Raw genomic sequence first — 15,352 nt, 5'->3', positions numbered from 1 at the left:
AACCTGAAGGACAAGTGGAGATAGATGAATACGCAGCTATATCAGGATGAAACTCATCCTGCTGTTCATGCACCTTCATGCTAGCTCTCCACCTGCAAATTGGAGAGGACAGGGCTTACGTTCCCAAGCATTTCTCCTCTCTTTAGAACTCTTTGGAGCACAGGTTGCCTCTCTCCACCTTCCTGGCCTGAACCTGGTGCAGTGGGGCTTTGCTCTCAGCTGGGATGCTCCCGTGAGAAATATTCAGTGGCAGAAAATAAATTCAAATCCAATGCAAAAGCCCATCGTGTAAGAGACTATTGCACCTTGTAAGCCACCCTTGGCTCAGCAGCAATGCCCTGAAGCAGCCTTTGGGGGGATGGTGATAAACTAAACTGGATGATGAAACCCAGACTGGGCTTACCTTGTTTGGAAATTACAGGCTCTGAAAAATCAGTGCTCCAAATTTATCATGGGTGGTTGGTTGAAACACTTCCTGGACAGACGCATGGGCTATAACGTACATTTTGATTAATTCACTGTGGTCGGTCTTGGCTTCACCAGGGTTCTAGGTCTCTGTGGTGCCTCATCAGAGATGACATAAAGCCATGAGGTCATCCAAGCACTCCTCACGTCATGGGACTTGACAAGCAAGGTCCTGCCCTATGTATTCACCTAGGCAAAGCTTGGGCACTAGGGCTTCTCCTTTTCCTGTTGGTATCACAAAAATATATGAATAAAAAAAAGTTCAAATGAACCCTAAATAAAAGGCCTGTGCTGACCAGAGAAAACCTCCACGTGGAGAAAACTGGAAGAAAGGGTTGAACATTTGTTTTTTTAGTCTGGAAGTGCTTGAAGTGCTTTTTTTTTTTTCCTCTCCAAATAATTTAGTGTGTGTTTCAGTGTGTCTGAGCCAGCCTAAGCATTTCGCTTGCAGCACAACACAAGTCACTAGGAAATGCTGTGGATGGTGGAGATGTACATAATATACAGGAAATTTAGTGCTAGTCCTGTGACACAAAGAATATTTCTGGGTTTGCTATTGGGAAGCTACATTTTACATTTTACTGACTTGAGCTCCCAACCCACAATGAAACAATTATTAACGCACCATGATATTAAGATACAAAACAAGTTTAATAGTTCAATTGCAGAAATGTGGTGGGCAGGGAGAGCTATCCAATTAACACGGTATTGCTATGGCACTGGGAAATGTGGGGGGTTTCTCCTCGGAGCAGCCTCTTTGCACCACTGACACAGCAGAAGCAAAGAACACTAGCTGAAGAAAGGGGCAAGGCAGTGAAACTCCTTTTCAGGGTATTTTTTTCAAAAAAAGATGTATTGTTCAGGATGCCATTTTCCAGAAAGCGCTGTGCTTGTACACCCCTGTCCTTGCTTCTCTCCTCTGGCACACTCTCTGTGCTAACACAGGCTTTGAGGCAGCCCCCTGGGAAAGGCAGCTGCAAGGAAAGCAGGATTTCACGCTTGGCTTTTTGCACGTGCTTCCCCGCTTGACAAGTCCCCCCCACAGAGGAAAGCTTTTATCAACAACTGTGTCAGGAAACAGGGAGCTCTGCAGCTAAGCAGCGGGTTGCTTGGCTTTACCACTAGCAAACAGGTCAATATTTGGCTCGTGTGCATGCATACCCCTTAGGTCACTGAAACATATGCCCTAGAATGCAATTTGGCAGGCTCTGAAGAGGTCCAGCTTGGTTATGGTAGCTCAAAGCATTGCCTTTCCAGACTGCAGTATTTATTATCCTCCCCCCCCCAAATTACTCCATATATCTTCTCAAGGTGATCAGCCGGGACTCCGGTTAATCGGACAGTTTCCCCCTTTTATCTCTCCCCAATCCGTCCAAGCAGCTCTGGAGTCCGTCAGTCTTGTGATATCATACCTTGGCACAGCCCGGCCTGTTTGCTTTTTGCCAGGATGAATCCTTGTAAACACTCACAAGAAATCACACTGGGCCCTGGGAGAAGCACTTTTTTCCCTCCTCCCCTCCAGAGAAATGGCCCACCCTTCATGGCTTGCACGGGATGCTGGGGAGGGAGAGGAGGAAACGGAGGCTGAAGGGAAAGCAGGAGGAAGGTTGGGGATGGAGGACCACGCCGTGGTTTTTCCTGGAACGATGGAGTGGCGAGGACAACCTCGATAACTATGGAAAATAAACAAACCCACAGATGAAGGAGCCAGCTGGGTTCTCTGCCAGTCACTTGATTTTTTTAATCTTTTATTTTGCACTGTTTGTTGATGTATTTATTGAAAAGGCTTTTCCTTGATGTGTCAGAAGTATTGCAAAGCATGGGACAGCCAACACCCAGCTGGGACTGACCCTAACCTGGCAGCTTTGGTCTGGTTACTTAAGCAAATGAGGCTTTGGGGATTAACGAGGCATGTATCTGTCTGGTTGTTTCCTTTCCCCTGCCCTCCAGATAACTTCTGAGCCCATTCTTTGTTTGCAGACTAACTAACCTAAATGAGTACAGTGATCTTGGAAAGATCAAATTTCTGAAAGTTTCTTGAAAATGCTCCTGCAGATGGATGGGCAGCCTTAGGGTGTGCGGAGAGGGGGCTGGCTGCAGCCTGGGCCCAGCCCAGCCTACCCCAACATGTTAAAAGCCACCCAGTGAGCAAACTGGAGGCCACCAAGGACTTGCAGGGTGCTCAGAGCAATATGGGAAGAGGTAGCCCACAGTCATCTCATCCCAGTTACGCTGATGCTGCCACACAATGCATTCCCATTAACAAACCTGGAACCGCAGCCCGATGTCAGTGCAAATTTTAGTCCCTATGATCACACCAGGTGTCTATAGCACCAGTGGGAGTTTCCTCACCTCAAGTCTCCCAGAGCTGGAGAGACCCCAGGGATACCTACGGGGTAGTTGCTTTGAGCTGCCATCCTTCCCAAGCCTTGCACGCAACCATCTTGCAATATAGAGGGGAAAAGGAAAAAAACCAAACCTCTAAGCACCATAAAGATTTTATTATAAACAAACCTCCAAGAGCATGTTGTGAGCTGGGATGATTAACATTCCTTAATGAAGAAGGTGGGGGTGGAGCAGGACCTGGGGGAGGGGAGATGCAACACCCTCCTGCGGGTCCCACCTTCCCACCTAATCCCCCTGTTGCCATCTGGCAGATTTACTGGCCCCAGTAACGTCGCTCCCACTGATATAATGAGGAATTGCAAGCTGTGCTATATTTCCTCATGAATTTTGCTTCCCTGCCAGAAAAGTTCAGGGCTGGGTCAGACTTATATATATAAAATATAGATACATATATAAATGGATATATATTTTTTTCTTCTTTCCAGGTGATTTGCACCTTTCCGCATCTAAGGACTCATTCATCCTCATCGTCCCTACTCCCCAGTTTATTTCCTGTTTGCCCAGGTTGGGTTAAAGAAAATAACTGAAGGACCAAACTCCACACGCGTCCCCTCCAGGCTGGGGATGCTCTGTGGTGCTGCTTTCCATGGGTGCCAGGGGGGCTGTGACAGATGCGCAGCCCCCCCTGCCTGCACTGCCGGCCCACCGAGCCTGGCGGCAGCCTGCCCTCACCCTGCTTCCAGCTGGGGAATGCTAATTCAATCAAGCTCAGCCCCGGCTTAAAGGACTGAAAAGGAGAGGCGGGTGGTTTGGACTTCAAACAGTCCTGTCCCTCCTCCCCCACCGCAGGCTCGGACTGCCTTCACAGGGTCATGATCAGAAAGGGACGTGCACCGGCATCCTAAATCACTGGTCTCCAAGCCTCTACCATGCTGATTTATCTCATGCCTGCATCCACCATCCCAGCTCAAGGCGTGATGCGGAGAAGCACAGACGGAAGATTCAGAAGTCTCCTCCCAGGGATGGTCGACGTTAGTGATGCAGCAGGGACAGTCAGCAGCCTCTGCACTGGGGACCAGCGGTGACAGGGACCTCAGAGGAATGAAACTGCATCAGAAAAAGGAAAAGTCATTTGTTCTGCACCAGGTCTGGACTTGCTCCCCACCACCGTTGCCTGTGCATGCTATTGGGAAGAGAGGGGAGGGAAATGAGTTTTTCATTTCCCATTGGGATTATGGGATGGGAACACAGGGAGAGGGAGGTCTTGGAGGACACAGCTGTCCCAGGCAGACAACAAGAACTAAAATCCCTGGGCACAGAGTGACAAAATGCCTTCGAGCAGCTGCGTGTTGCACAACCTGAGCTGTGGCACTGGTGCTCCTTCATCGCTGGCTCAGACACGTGGCTTTGCAGTCCCATTTCACCCATCTCATAGGGGAAAAGCAAACACAGACAGGTGGAAATCACCTTTTCCCTCATCCCATGTCCAAACCACGTAGCCCCCCTCCAGCTTCACTGCACCTACCTCAAATCTTCCTTCCTTTGTAAACACATTTCCCTTGAACCTGCAATTGTTTTTGGAGAAGTGACTGTCCAGGCCAAGAGTTCAGAAAACAACCACGTCCCACGGATTAAAACTCACCTGGACAGAGGAGCTGCTTTCTTCAGATGGCACCAGGCTGCTAAGCCCAGCGGCAGCTGTCCAGGGATGGTCTCAGCTTTGTTGTTCACACCCTTCCTGCACAGAGTGTGGCCATGGCCAAGCCATCTTGCTGCAGCAAGAGCTGAACCTTTCTTCTAGGATGAGAAACCCTAAAATGTGTTTCTAGGTGAATTTTGCAATGAATAAAGGCTGACTCTTTCCTATCAGCATTACATGAGAGGTCATGTAGAGCTAAATCTTTGTGTTGCTTCCTGTGCCAGGGAGATGACTTGCATTCCCTGCTTGCAGCTGGGAGACCCTGATGGAGCCAAGCTGGAGGGAATTCCTTGCTTGGGAGGAACAGCTACCACCAGCATCCCTGTTCCTCAGCTGAGACAATGTGGCCAGGCTCTGTCTGCATCCTGTTCCTTGAGATACCCCAAACAGCCTGACACCCCCAGACAGTCCAAACTGTGAGGAGGACCTCCATCCCATCACCAGTCCAACCCTGAATGCATGACCAAGGCACACTGGCCTGGAGATTTTCAGCATCCCAAAGAGAAGCATTATGTCCCCAGTCCGGAGCTTTGGTACCACCAGAAAAACCTCATGAGGTGATGAAGGATGCGTGCCACAGCTCTTGTAATGCAGGGGAAAGGCAGGAAAGCTGAGGAACAGGACAGGGACGTGCCCTCTCAGCAGCAGCAGGGGAAATCAGAGACCTGCATTTCTGGCTGATCCTCTGCCATAGCCCATGCTGTCCCATATTTTCATGAACCGCAGAAAGCTGGATCACACCCTTTAGGAGGAGAAGGAAAGGACTTGCTGTACTTGAGGCACTCCAGCTTCTTCATGAGAGGGGTTGTCAGATTTCTTTAGGACGCTATTGTTAAACACAAGGCTGTTGCCCTGAAGGAGATGCCAGAGCCTTTGCCTCTCCAAACACCAACCCCGAAAAAGCCACACACCTTCTCACCAGAGGCTGGCTCTAAGCTGCCTTTTTCCCACAATTTCAGAGTTTTACAGTCAGTGTTCCTCATTTTCCATGTCATTAATCTCCATGGGCCCTGGCTCCAAGAAGGCTTGAAGTCAAATCCTGCCAGACAGGTTCCAAGTGAAACCTAAGTTGTCTGGAAAAGAAGAAAATTCACCTAAAACTTCGAAAAGCACGTGAAACATACACTGGCTCTCACCAACCACCCAGCAGGGCAAGTGTGAGGCAGCTCAAGCCCACAGGGGCTTTTGGTGGCAGTCAGTGTGCCTCTTCCCATTCCACTTGACTTTTCCAGCAACCAGCCAAAATATGAAGTGTTTGTTTAACATCTTTAATTTTGCCCAAGGGAAAAAACCAACCAACCAAACAAACAAAAAACAACCAAAACTGGGAGATTATTTTTAAGTTTCTCAAGAAGGATTTTCTTGCTTTGAGAGCTGCCATTGAGCACTGTCAGCCAATGCATTTTTCACAGCATTTTTGTAGTGATTTTTAATTTCCTCTGTTTGGCTGTTGAGCTGCTCTGCTGTGAAACTTCAGTTCCCCAAGGTCCCAAAGCTGAGGACGAGACAGGCAAAACCTCTTTCAGACAGGGCAAGCTAAAAAAGAAACCTGTCCTGCCGTAAGACAAGGGAGAAGGGGGAAGAGCAAAATCTCTCTCACCCTGGACATCTCTAGATGTGTCCTACTGCCTTCAACACCAGTCCTCCTCCCAGCTTCTGCAGGTTGCCCACGCAGTTTGTCTCTGCTCTGGAGGATGAGTCTCAATGCTGCATGAATAATACTAATCTTTACCTCTCCTGCAAGCTACAGGTGACTTGCAGCTTGCCATTTTTTTTTTGCAATTACTTTAAATTTTAGATTTTAGACGGGAGGTTTGCCTGTTATTGGGAGGTCATTTGCTCCCAGAGATGTCTTTCCAGTATCTCCATGCTGATGGGGTGGCCCTCAGAGTTTTGGCGTGGGCTGTGCTCAACCTCCACCCAGACTGCACAGCGCGTGCCAACGCCGCTTCGACCACCTGGCTGGCAATGCTGGCTCCCCTCCAGAGAAGGCTGTGCAAGCTACCTGCCAGCTGCCCTGCCCATGAACTCAGGAAACCAGCTACTTCAGACCCCAAGACATAAATCAAGGTGCCGTGTTTTTTGACCAAGGGGAGGTTGGGAGCCGTGAAGTTGCGTGTTTGTGTGTTATTTTCCTCCCTCCAGAAATACATGCCAGCACGCTTTAACTAGAGGAGCTGTATGGCGCTGCACCAGGAATAAATTGCTAAACAGACCAGCAGCACCAGCACGTTGAGCCGGGATCCTTAGGAACAAGGGCTCTGACAGCCCGTGGCGTGATCCATCGTGCCTCCGTGCCAGGTCTCTCATAGAGTGAATCTGAGATGTGCTTCAGAGGAGCCCTAATGAAATCTGCAGATACTTTACTGCTCTGGTCGGATTGCTCTTCCTTCCCTCCCCCTCCAAGCCTCTTCAAAACAGAGCTTGGAAGGAGTCTGTGATACTTAAGTCCTAAGTCCTGCCTTTCTTGTCTCACAAAGGGAACCAAAAGGAATTGTTTTGAAATAACAGTGCAAATCAAATTACCCGTCGCAGATAAGGGGGAGAGAGGTCAAATATGAAAAGGCTTTAGATGAAAGAAGAATTAGCCTGCAGCCCACAAGGAATAACTCAATTCAAGTCTCATTTTCAGCACCCTCAGAATCTGGCGCAACAGAGGTCCCTAATGAAGCCCAACAGATAAACCTGGCCAAGACAATTTGTTATACCGCTGAACACAGGGCCATTTCACCAACCACATGCTAAGCATCATCCGTCCCCTAAAATAGGAAAAGTATATCAACGTATTAGAAGCCATCATCAATCAGCCCAGAGGAAACCAAGCAGCCCTGATCAGGTTCCAGCCAGAGCTATGGGAAGCCACTCTGTGGTTTGAGTTTGCAGATATTCGGCAGCATTGTGCACACCTCCTCCTTCTCCTCGTCCTCCTGAGCTGCATCCCTCAGGGGTGGGCTTGGGGACCTGGCTTTCCCTGCCTGTGGACTGTGGACCTGTGTGCCCAGCCATGGCACCCAGGCTGAAAAGACCTGGTGGGGGCAGGGGAAGGGTTTGCAGACCCTTTCCTCTTGGCTGCACCGACTTTCACCCGGAGCTCCCCAGACTTGGCAGAGTTATTGATGGGCTTGGGACACGCCTGGGGCTCCCAGTAGAGCTTTTCCACCGTCTCTGCTTCAACTTTCCTCCCTTTCACAGAAAAAAGTTCTCTCCACCTTTCCCAAAGACATATTTTATCCCCTTTGGTCACAATCTTCCTTCTCCCGGAGTGCAGCAGAAAACAATTCGAGACCAGACCCGACACAGCCCTACCAAGGCTGGGCTTGGCTTGGAGGCCAGGCAGGGACCCTCATCAGCGCCGAGACCCACCTCCTGGATAAATAGGTTCCAGAAATTCCTGTCGCTCACCACCGAATGAACCCAGCCAGCTAAAAGGCAGTTGCTAAGCTTGCGCTGGCTGTATTATTCACGGGGATTGGGGAGGATTTCAGAAATTGCTCTGTGCAGTGGGGAAGGAGATACGTTTTTTCCCCCTTTTTCTCCTTCAAACTAAAACACGCAATTGAAGACTGAAATTCTGAAAGCTTTCTCGAGGCCTCTGTCTACTTAATTACCTTTAAAGCACAGGAATTGCTCCCCATTCCCTTCCTGATTTAATGCGAAACAGGTTTCTTGTTCCTGCAGGCCCTTTGAAACTGTTGACCATCTGATAATTGTGCCTCAATGGAGCACAAATACAAATGCATGATGCTGTCTGTACCCACATTCTCCTAAATACTGTAAAAAATTATTATTTTTTTTTCCAAATTGTATTGAATTTGCAGATTCAAAACCTTTCCACCTTGGGGCAGGGGAATGAATTAATGAAAAAATAGATGAAAATTACTCAGAAGGCCTGTAATAAAGCAGATAAAGGGCACCTGTCTGTGGCTGGTGCACGCTGATGCTCTCTCTGTGCAATCAGACCTACACAGGAAGAAATATTTTCCCCACTGCTGCCATGCATGCAGTGCAGGAATGAACTTTTGGGGTGGTTTCGTTTAAACATCCATACACTCCCTTCAGAGGAGCAGCAGCTTGGACAGGTAGAGAGGTCCTGCAGTAGGGGAGCAACACGTGCCACCACCTTTGCTCAGGACCTGGCTCATCACATCTTGTTATTGCTACTGGAGCATTTAATGTGCTTTAATTGTGGAGAGGCAAGGGAGGTTCACTTTTACCTAGGGGACATCCAGAAGACACCTGGCCCGTGTCACAGTCCCCCCCCAGCCTGAATAGCAGGGTGTTTCTTGCATGGAGGCTTGTCCCCAGGCTGGAATATCCAAAGCACAAGCAATGCCTTAGCCAGGAGGGCAGCTCTGAGCTGCTGCAGTCAGCCGAGGCTGGGGCCTCATCGACGGCACTGTGGGCAGCCTTACTCTTCCCCATGCTCAGCCTCCCAGCCCCATCTGTTTTCCTTTCAGAGATAAAAATCTGTTTTAAGCTGGAAGCATTCCCTGTGCTGCCCACTCCTCCAGGAGCTGGAGCGGTGGGTTGGCTGCAGCTGCTGCCCTGTCGCACAGGGCCGGGGATGCGCAGGATGCTCAGGGACCAGCTCCCTGTGCAGGTGGCCATGATGGACAGCAGACTTCCGCCATTCCCACTGCCCCCAACAAAACCCCATGGCTCTCCCAGAGAGGTTCGTGGTCCCTTTCTGAGCTCAGAAAGCCAAGCACACATTGGCAGCGTGCTGCTGCCCAGCATTCGGGGACCCGCGGGGGTGATGCCTGCCTTCCTCCTGGACCACTGCTGCTGTGGCTCCTGTGCAGCCCTAGGGCTGGTCCCAGAGGAGAAGCAGGTCCTGTGTCTGCAACTGTGGTTTCTTCTGCTCTAGGCCCTAGTTTTCTGGGCACTCTCAGGTTTGGGTAGCACGGGAGACTTCAAGAAACAAAATCGAAGCCCTGTGCAATCACCTCCCAGGTGGCTTCCCAGATTTTCACATCCTTATAATCACACAGAAATCCCACGGTCCAACCCAGTAAGCCCCTCAGTAAACACAGAGACGATCCCTTTTTGCTCAGAGCCTGTAATTAGTTCTTCTAGATTTGCTTCGCCCCTGCTGAAACCTTTCATTAGTGCAGCCTGTGAGACACTATTTGCACAGACATGAAATATGAATATATTCTCAGTTCTTGGCAGGAACTGGTTTTGCTAAGTTATGCTGTATGTTGTAAAAAAGGCAGACTGTGACTTCCCCACAACCTATAATATGCTTTTTAATCACCTTCACAATTAATGAAATATACTCTCTGTTATCCTGTGAACAGCATTGCACAGCCCTGCTGAGGAGCCCTGGTTTTCATGTACCTCCAGAGATTTCCTTCCCATTACTGTTCCCTGAGCAGCTCCCACAGAAGCAGCTGTCCATTCAGGGATGGCTCACCATCGTTTTCCTCAGCTTTTCCCTCCTTATTCTGCTTTGCAACATTCTTTAGCCAAGCCTTTTACAGCTCAACTCCCTTGGCCCTTTCACGTATTAAACTGCCTTTATCTTGACCCACATGTTTTCTCACTTTTACCCTTCAACTTCTCTCCCATCCTGCTGTGGGAGACTGAGTGGCTGGGTAGGGGCTTAGCTGCTGGTCAAGGTCAACCCAGCACAACATGATGTAGCATCCCTAGGCCCCTGAATAGGACCAGCTGTACTGCCTGCAGGCTGGAGAGCCTAACCTGCACATCTAAGACTTGCCTTGGGTTGTTCCCATCTTCACTCAGACCTGCAGCCATTGTACAGTCTTAGCAGCAGATGCCGTCAACCTTTGGGGTTCCCTTGGAAAAGGCCCAGTGTTACTGATTATCTATATCTCTCTATTGCCTGTCACTGGACAACTTGACTAAGTCTTGTTTGCAGGCACGGTCTGGAAGGCATTTCTTTCCATTTTGAACATCTCTCTTCTCCTGGCAACAGGCATCTTCATTCAACACACGCATTATTACAGCCATACCCCATGGCAGACTATAAGGGCAACTGCTGTGTAATTCATACAAAAAATGGCTCCATCCCCTTGCTCTGCGTCCACACCACATACTCATTTGGCCAGTACCAGGCTTTCTAGAGTCTCTGAAGTGACTTTGTGTACACTGTCTGCATTTGCTTCACCTGGGAGCAAACACTTACTGGCATTTAAAAGTCTCTGTCTTGGTAGAGTTGCTGTGGGGTTCTGGGTATTCTCCTTCAATGCTTCGTCTTGTGTTCCTACAGTCCATCTACAGCCCCTTGATTCAGCTTTTAGGATCTCTTGAGTTAAATTATTTTCATACATGATGTTTCTTTGCAGTTAAATTTGCTGTAGACATATCTCGCATGGGTCACTGCTGTCTGCAGGCAGGACAAAACAGCATCAGTTTCAAGCACCAGCCACCTGTGCTGCCTGGTCCTGCTTGAGTTTACTTGGGTTTTTTTTAAATCTATCACTCTTTTCCTCCCACTATTTACCTGGGTGGCCTGAAGCATATCCTCTTGCTAAAATACCACCTATCTGGGGACGAGACTCCTGAAAAATGGCAATTCATGCCCTCCCACATTACTGTGATTATAGCAACATAGGATGTGAGATTGTTTCTTTTCCTTAATGTTGAGGAAATCACGGCAGTCACACCCATGGGAGCAGATTTCTGTCGCCTTGGCCAGGCTTCAGCCTTTCCGCCCATATGCAGGCAGAATGATCCTGAATTCCTGGACATGGCCATGTTATTGCACCTTTTCATCAGGTATCACAACATTTTGCTCCGGGGGAAACAGTGTGAAACACCTCCCAGCCTCTCCCCACCTGGGGACTCGAGCTCAGCTCCCAGTCCCCTTGCAACGTCCTGAAGCACCTGGCTTTTAGCACACATGCTATTTTTTCCAGCACCTTTATTACAAAATCTGTGTTTTCTCTAAAGCCATGACTACTTCAAGACAAGTGCATTTCAATTCCCACTTACTGAGTTTCACTAACACTTCTTCCAAAAAAGCAAAAGTTGCTTTTGCAGCAGAAAGCCCTAAGCTGAACTCTACCTGGAAAAGAGCAGCTGGGATTCCTGGAAAGGACCACAAGACAGAAAACAGCATTTAGAGCCCGTGCCCTTGTGCAGACCTCAGAGGAGCCCTGGGCACCGCAGCTTACCCACCAGGACCTCTGCCCAGAGCTGGGGAGCCCAGGGAGAGCAGCAGCAGCCTTGTGCTTCTTACAGAATTACAGAATCATCTAGATTGGAAAAGACCTTGAAGGTCATCTAGTCCAACCATTGACCTAAAACTGACAGTTCCCAACTCCACCAGATCCCGCAGCGCTGGGTCAACCCGACTCTTCAACCCCTCCAGGCATGGGGACTCCCCCCCTGCCCTGGGCAGCCCATTCCAACGCCCGACAACCCCTTCTGCAAAGAAATCCTTCCTAAGAGCCAGTCTGACCCTGCCCTGGCGCAGCTTGAGGCCATTCCCTCTTGTCCTGTCGCTTGTTCCTTGGGTCAAGAGACTCATCCCCCCTCTCTGCACCCTCCTTTCAGGGAGTTGTAGAGGGCCATGAGGTCTCCCCTCAGCCTCCTCTTCTCCAGACTAAACCCCCCCAGTTCCCTCAGCCGCTCCCCATCAGACCTGTGCTCCAGACCCTGCACCAGCTCCGTTGCCCTTCTCTGGACACGCTCGAGTCATTCAATGGCCTTTTTGGAGTGAGGGGCCCAAAACTGAACCCAGTCATCGAGGTGCGGCCTCACCAGTGCCGAGGACAAGGGTCAGATCCCTTCCCTGTCCCTGCTGGCCATGCTATTGCTGATACAAGCCAGGATGCCATTGGCCTTCTTGGCCACCTGGGCACACTGCTGGCTCCTGTTCAGCTGGCTGGCAATCAACCCCCCCAGGTCCCTCTCTGACTGGCAGCTCTCCAGCCACTCCTCCCCAAGCCTGTAGCGCTGCTGGGGGTTGTTGTGGCCCAAGTGCAGCACCCGGCATTTGGCCTTATTGAAACTCCTCCAGTTGGCCTCAGCCCATTGCTCCAGCCTGTCCAGGTCTCTCTGCAGAGCCTCCCTACCCTCGAGCAGATCAACACTCCCACCCAACTTGGTGTCATCTGCAAACTTACTGACGGTGCACTCGATCCCCTCATCTAGATCATCAATAAAGATGTTAAACAGGAGCGGCCCCAAAACCGAGCCCTGGGGGACACCACTCGTGACCGGCCGCCAACTGGATTTAACTCCGTTCACCACAACTCTTTGGGCCTGGCCATCCAGCCAGTTTTTTACCCAGCAAAGCGTGCGATCATCCAAGCCTTGAGCAGCCAGTTTCACCAGGAGAAACAGCTTACAGCTACCTGCGCTTCTGTGAGCAGCAAAACCACTCCTGCCTCCTCTGAGGAAAAGCAAACAACACTCCAGGGCAGTTTTGGAGGTTACATGGACATTTTTGCCTGTAAGATCCAGGCAGGGGGAACAAAAGAGTTCTCAGCTCCCTCAGTGGTCTTCAGACCAGCCCGTAAGAGATCAACCATGCACCAGCCCTAGGAGAAAGTTTCCACTCAGCACAGATCCAAATCTCATTGTAAAAGCAGGACATTTTGCTGGCACAGGCTGAACTTTTGCCCCCTGTGCGCTCAGGCTGTATATTTAATATCAGACCCTGTTCTTTCCCCTGCAGCTCTCCCATTGCTACAGAGACATTCATTTAAAGCACAAAGCCTTGACTTGTTGCCCAGAGTGAGAAACAGCCTCTTTGAAAAAACCTGTCTAACCCTGGAAGAGCCTTGGGAAGGGTCTGGAGCAGCACCCACACCAGTGCCCAGCTGGGCACCCATCCCTTGCACCCAGCCATGGGCACCCACCGGAGGTGCCTGGAGGGAACCACCTCAAAAGGGATCGGGGCACATTCATTGTAGCGCAATATTATTTTCTTTAACAGATTTTTGGCTATAAAAATTTCCATGGCTAAAGTAGCAGTTACTGAAATATATTATTTCATGCCGAGCCCCCAGGGCGGGTGCCACACTGTTGAGTTCAACCCTCCCCACTGCATTGCGTCAGGTTTATGTCCACATGCTCACGGTGAGCAGCGAGCCCAGAGCATTTCAGGCGAGATTAAGGCAGCTCTGAATCGCAGATGCATTTGCAGGCCCGACATGTCAACACTCACAGACCAGGTCCCGCTCCCCAGCAAACTGCGTGCCTGGGGCTGGACCAGCAGGTCTTAACCAGTGGATTTGGAGAAGGAAGAAGTATTGTTGCAGACGTGGATAATCAGATACCACAGGTCCTGGGGATGCCAAAGGAAGCCCTGTCACAGGCTTCCCTCCAAAACATCCAGCCCAGCACTTTTAAACAGCCTCCCTCCATCATCCTAATTTGTAGGGTCTCAAAACCACCACTCAGCGGTGAGTATTTATCAGAGCCCAAAGTGCACATTTGGCTTCGCAGAGCGAGACCTGGGGTTCTTAAAGGATTAGCAGCCTCTGACAAATGCACTGCACAGAGTCTGAAATCATGTTTGAAACAACCCGAGCTCCTCCTGAAATAAGCCCTATGCCTCTAGGCTGTAAGAGCCGGGCTGGATCGCCTGGTGGTGGGATCTCACACTAGCAGATGAACTCCCCCAGCTCCTGGAAGATCCTTCCCAACTTTCTGCCCAGAAGAGCCCCCATGCCTCCTCTTGACAGAGCTGCAGCCACCCTCCTGGCTGTGCTGGCACACGTTACAGCCAGCTGCCACCTCCATGTCGCTTGTGGTCGCAAGGCAAGCCCCATCCCAAGGCTGTGACCCTGCCTCAAATACAGGCTCTGCCCGCTTGGACCTTCCCAGGCTACAGCCGGAGCAAGAGGTGACGTTTGCTGTCCCGTGGGGTGGTGCGACTGCTGCTGCTGTGGGTAGGGATGTGGACTCACACCTGTGAGCGGGACATTGCACAGGACCACTGCTCTGGTCCTCTTGCTATCTTTAAGTGCAATGGCTTAGGCGGGCTTTGGCCGTGAGTAACTTTGCCTCTTTCCCCATGAGGAGAGGCACGTGCACCTAAGCAGCCTCGTCCCCATGTGCCATGGACCCGCCGTGGGTTTGCACACTCGCCCTGGCCGTCCTGCACCAGAGTCTGAGCTTCCCCTTCTCAGAGCACGTCGGTGGACGACGCTCCCTGCATGTGCAAAGGGCTGCAGCTAGCACACGGGGCAGCAGCAATGCTCTGCCGACGAGGGGATCGGGATGCTCACAAGATCACAAGTTTTTTCTACATGCTCTCCCCTACACCTTCCATGAGGTGCCCTGCAGAGACCATGAACATCAACCTACTATTTTTCTTCCATCAGTCCGTATGGCCCAGCAGACTCCCCAAGCTCCTTGCTCTGCTGTGCTGAACAGATGGGCTAATGCAACGTCCATGAAGATAATCCCTGAGCACAGCAGTCTTATTCCCACATGAGCAAGAAGCAATCATCCAGGCTTCTAGAAGGAAAGGTGATTTTCTCCTTGGCTAATTGCTTAGGTTTTGCCAATGGCGTGATAGACACTTGAAGCCATGAGCAGGTCCCCAGACTATCACTACTCTTCCCCACTTCATGAGCAACTCACAGGCTGGGACACTAAGCTGAAGGCTGCTCTCCGGGGCAGATGGCATCAGTCTTGTTCCCCTTCATGCCAGGGCTGCTCTTCAGCAGTTCCTGTACGATGGGTAGGGCCACTCTGCAGACGTACAAGAGCCTTAGCTTAAATGTGAGCCCCAAGGACTTGTCTTCTGCATCCAGGAGGGAACCAGTGAAAGGATATCAGAACTGGTTGCCTTGTAATCAGAAGATGTGTCCAGTTCACACAGATGGAGAAGCTTGATTTTAGATGGTTCAGTGGGCT

This window comes from Strix uralensis, chromosome 6, assembly GCF_047716275.1.
Source record: "Strix uralensis isolate ZFMK-TIS-50842 chromosome 6, bStrUra1, whole genome shotgun sequence".
Classification (NCBI taxonomy): Eukaryota; Metazoa; Chordata; class Aves; order Strigiformes; family Strigidae; genus Strix; species Strix uralensis.
Note: the sequence above shows the minus strand (reverse complement) of the source record.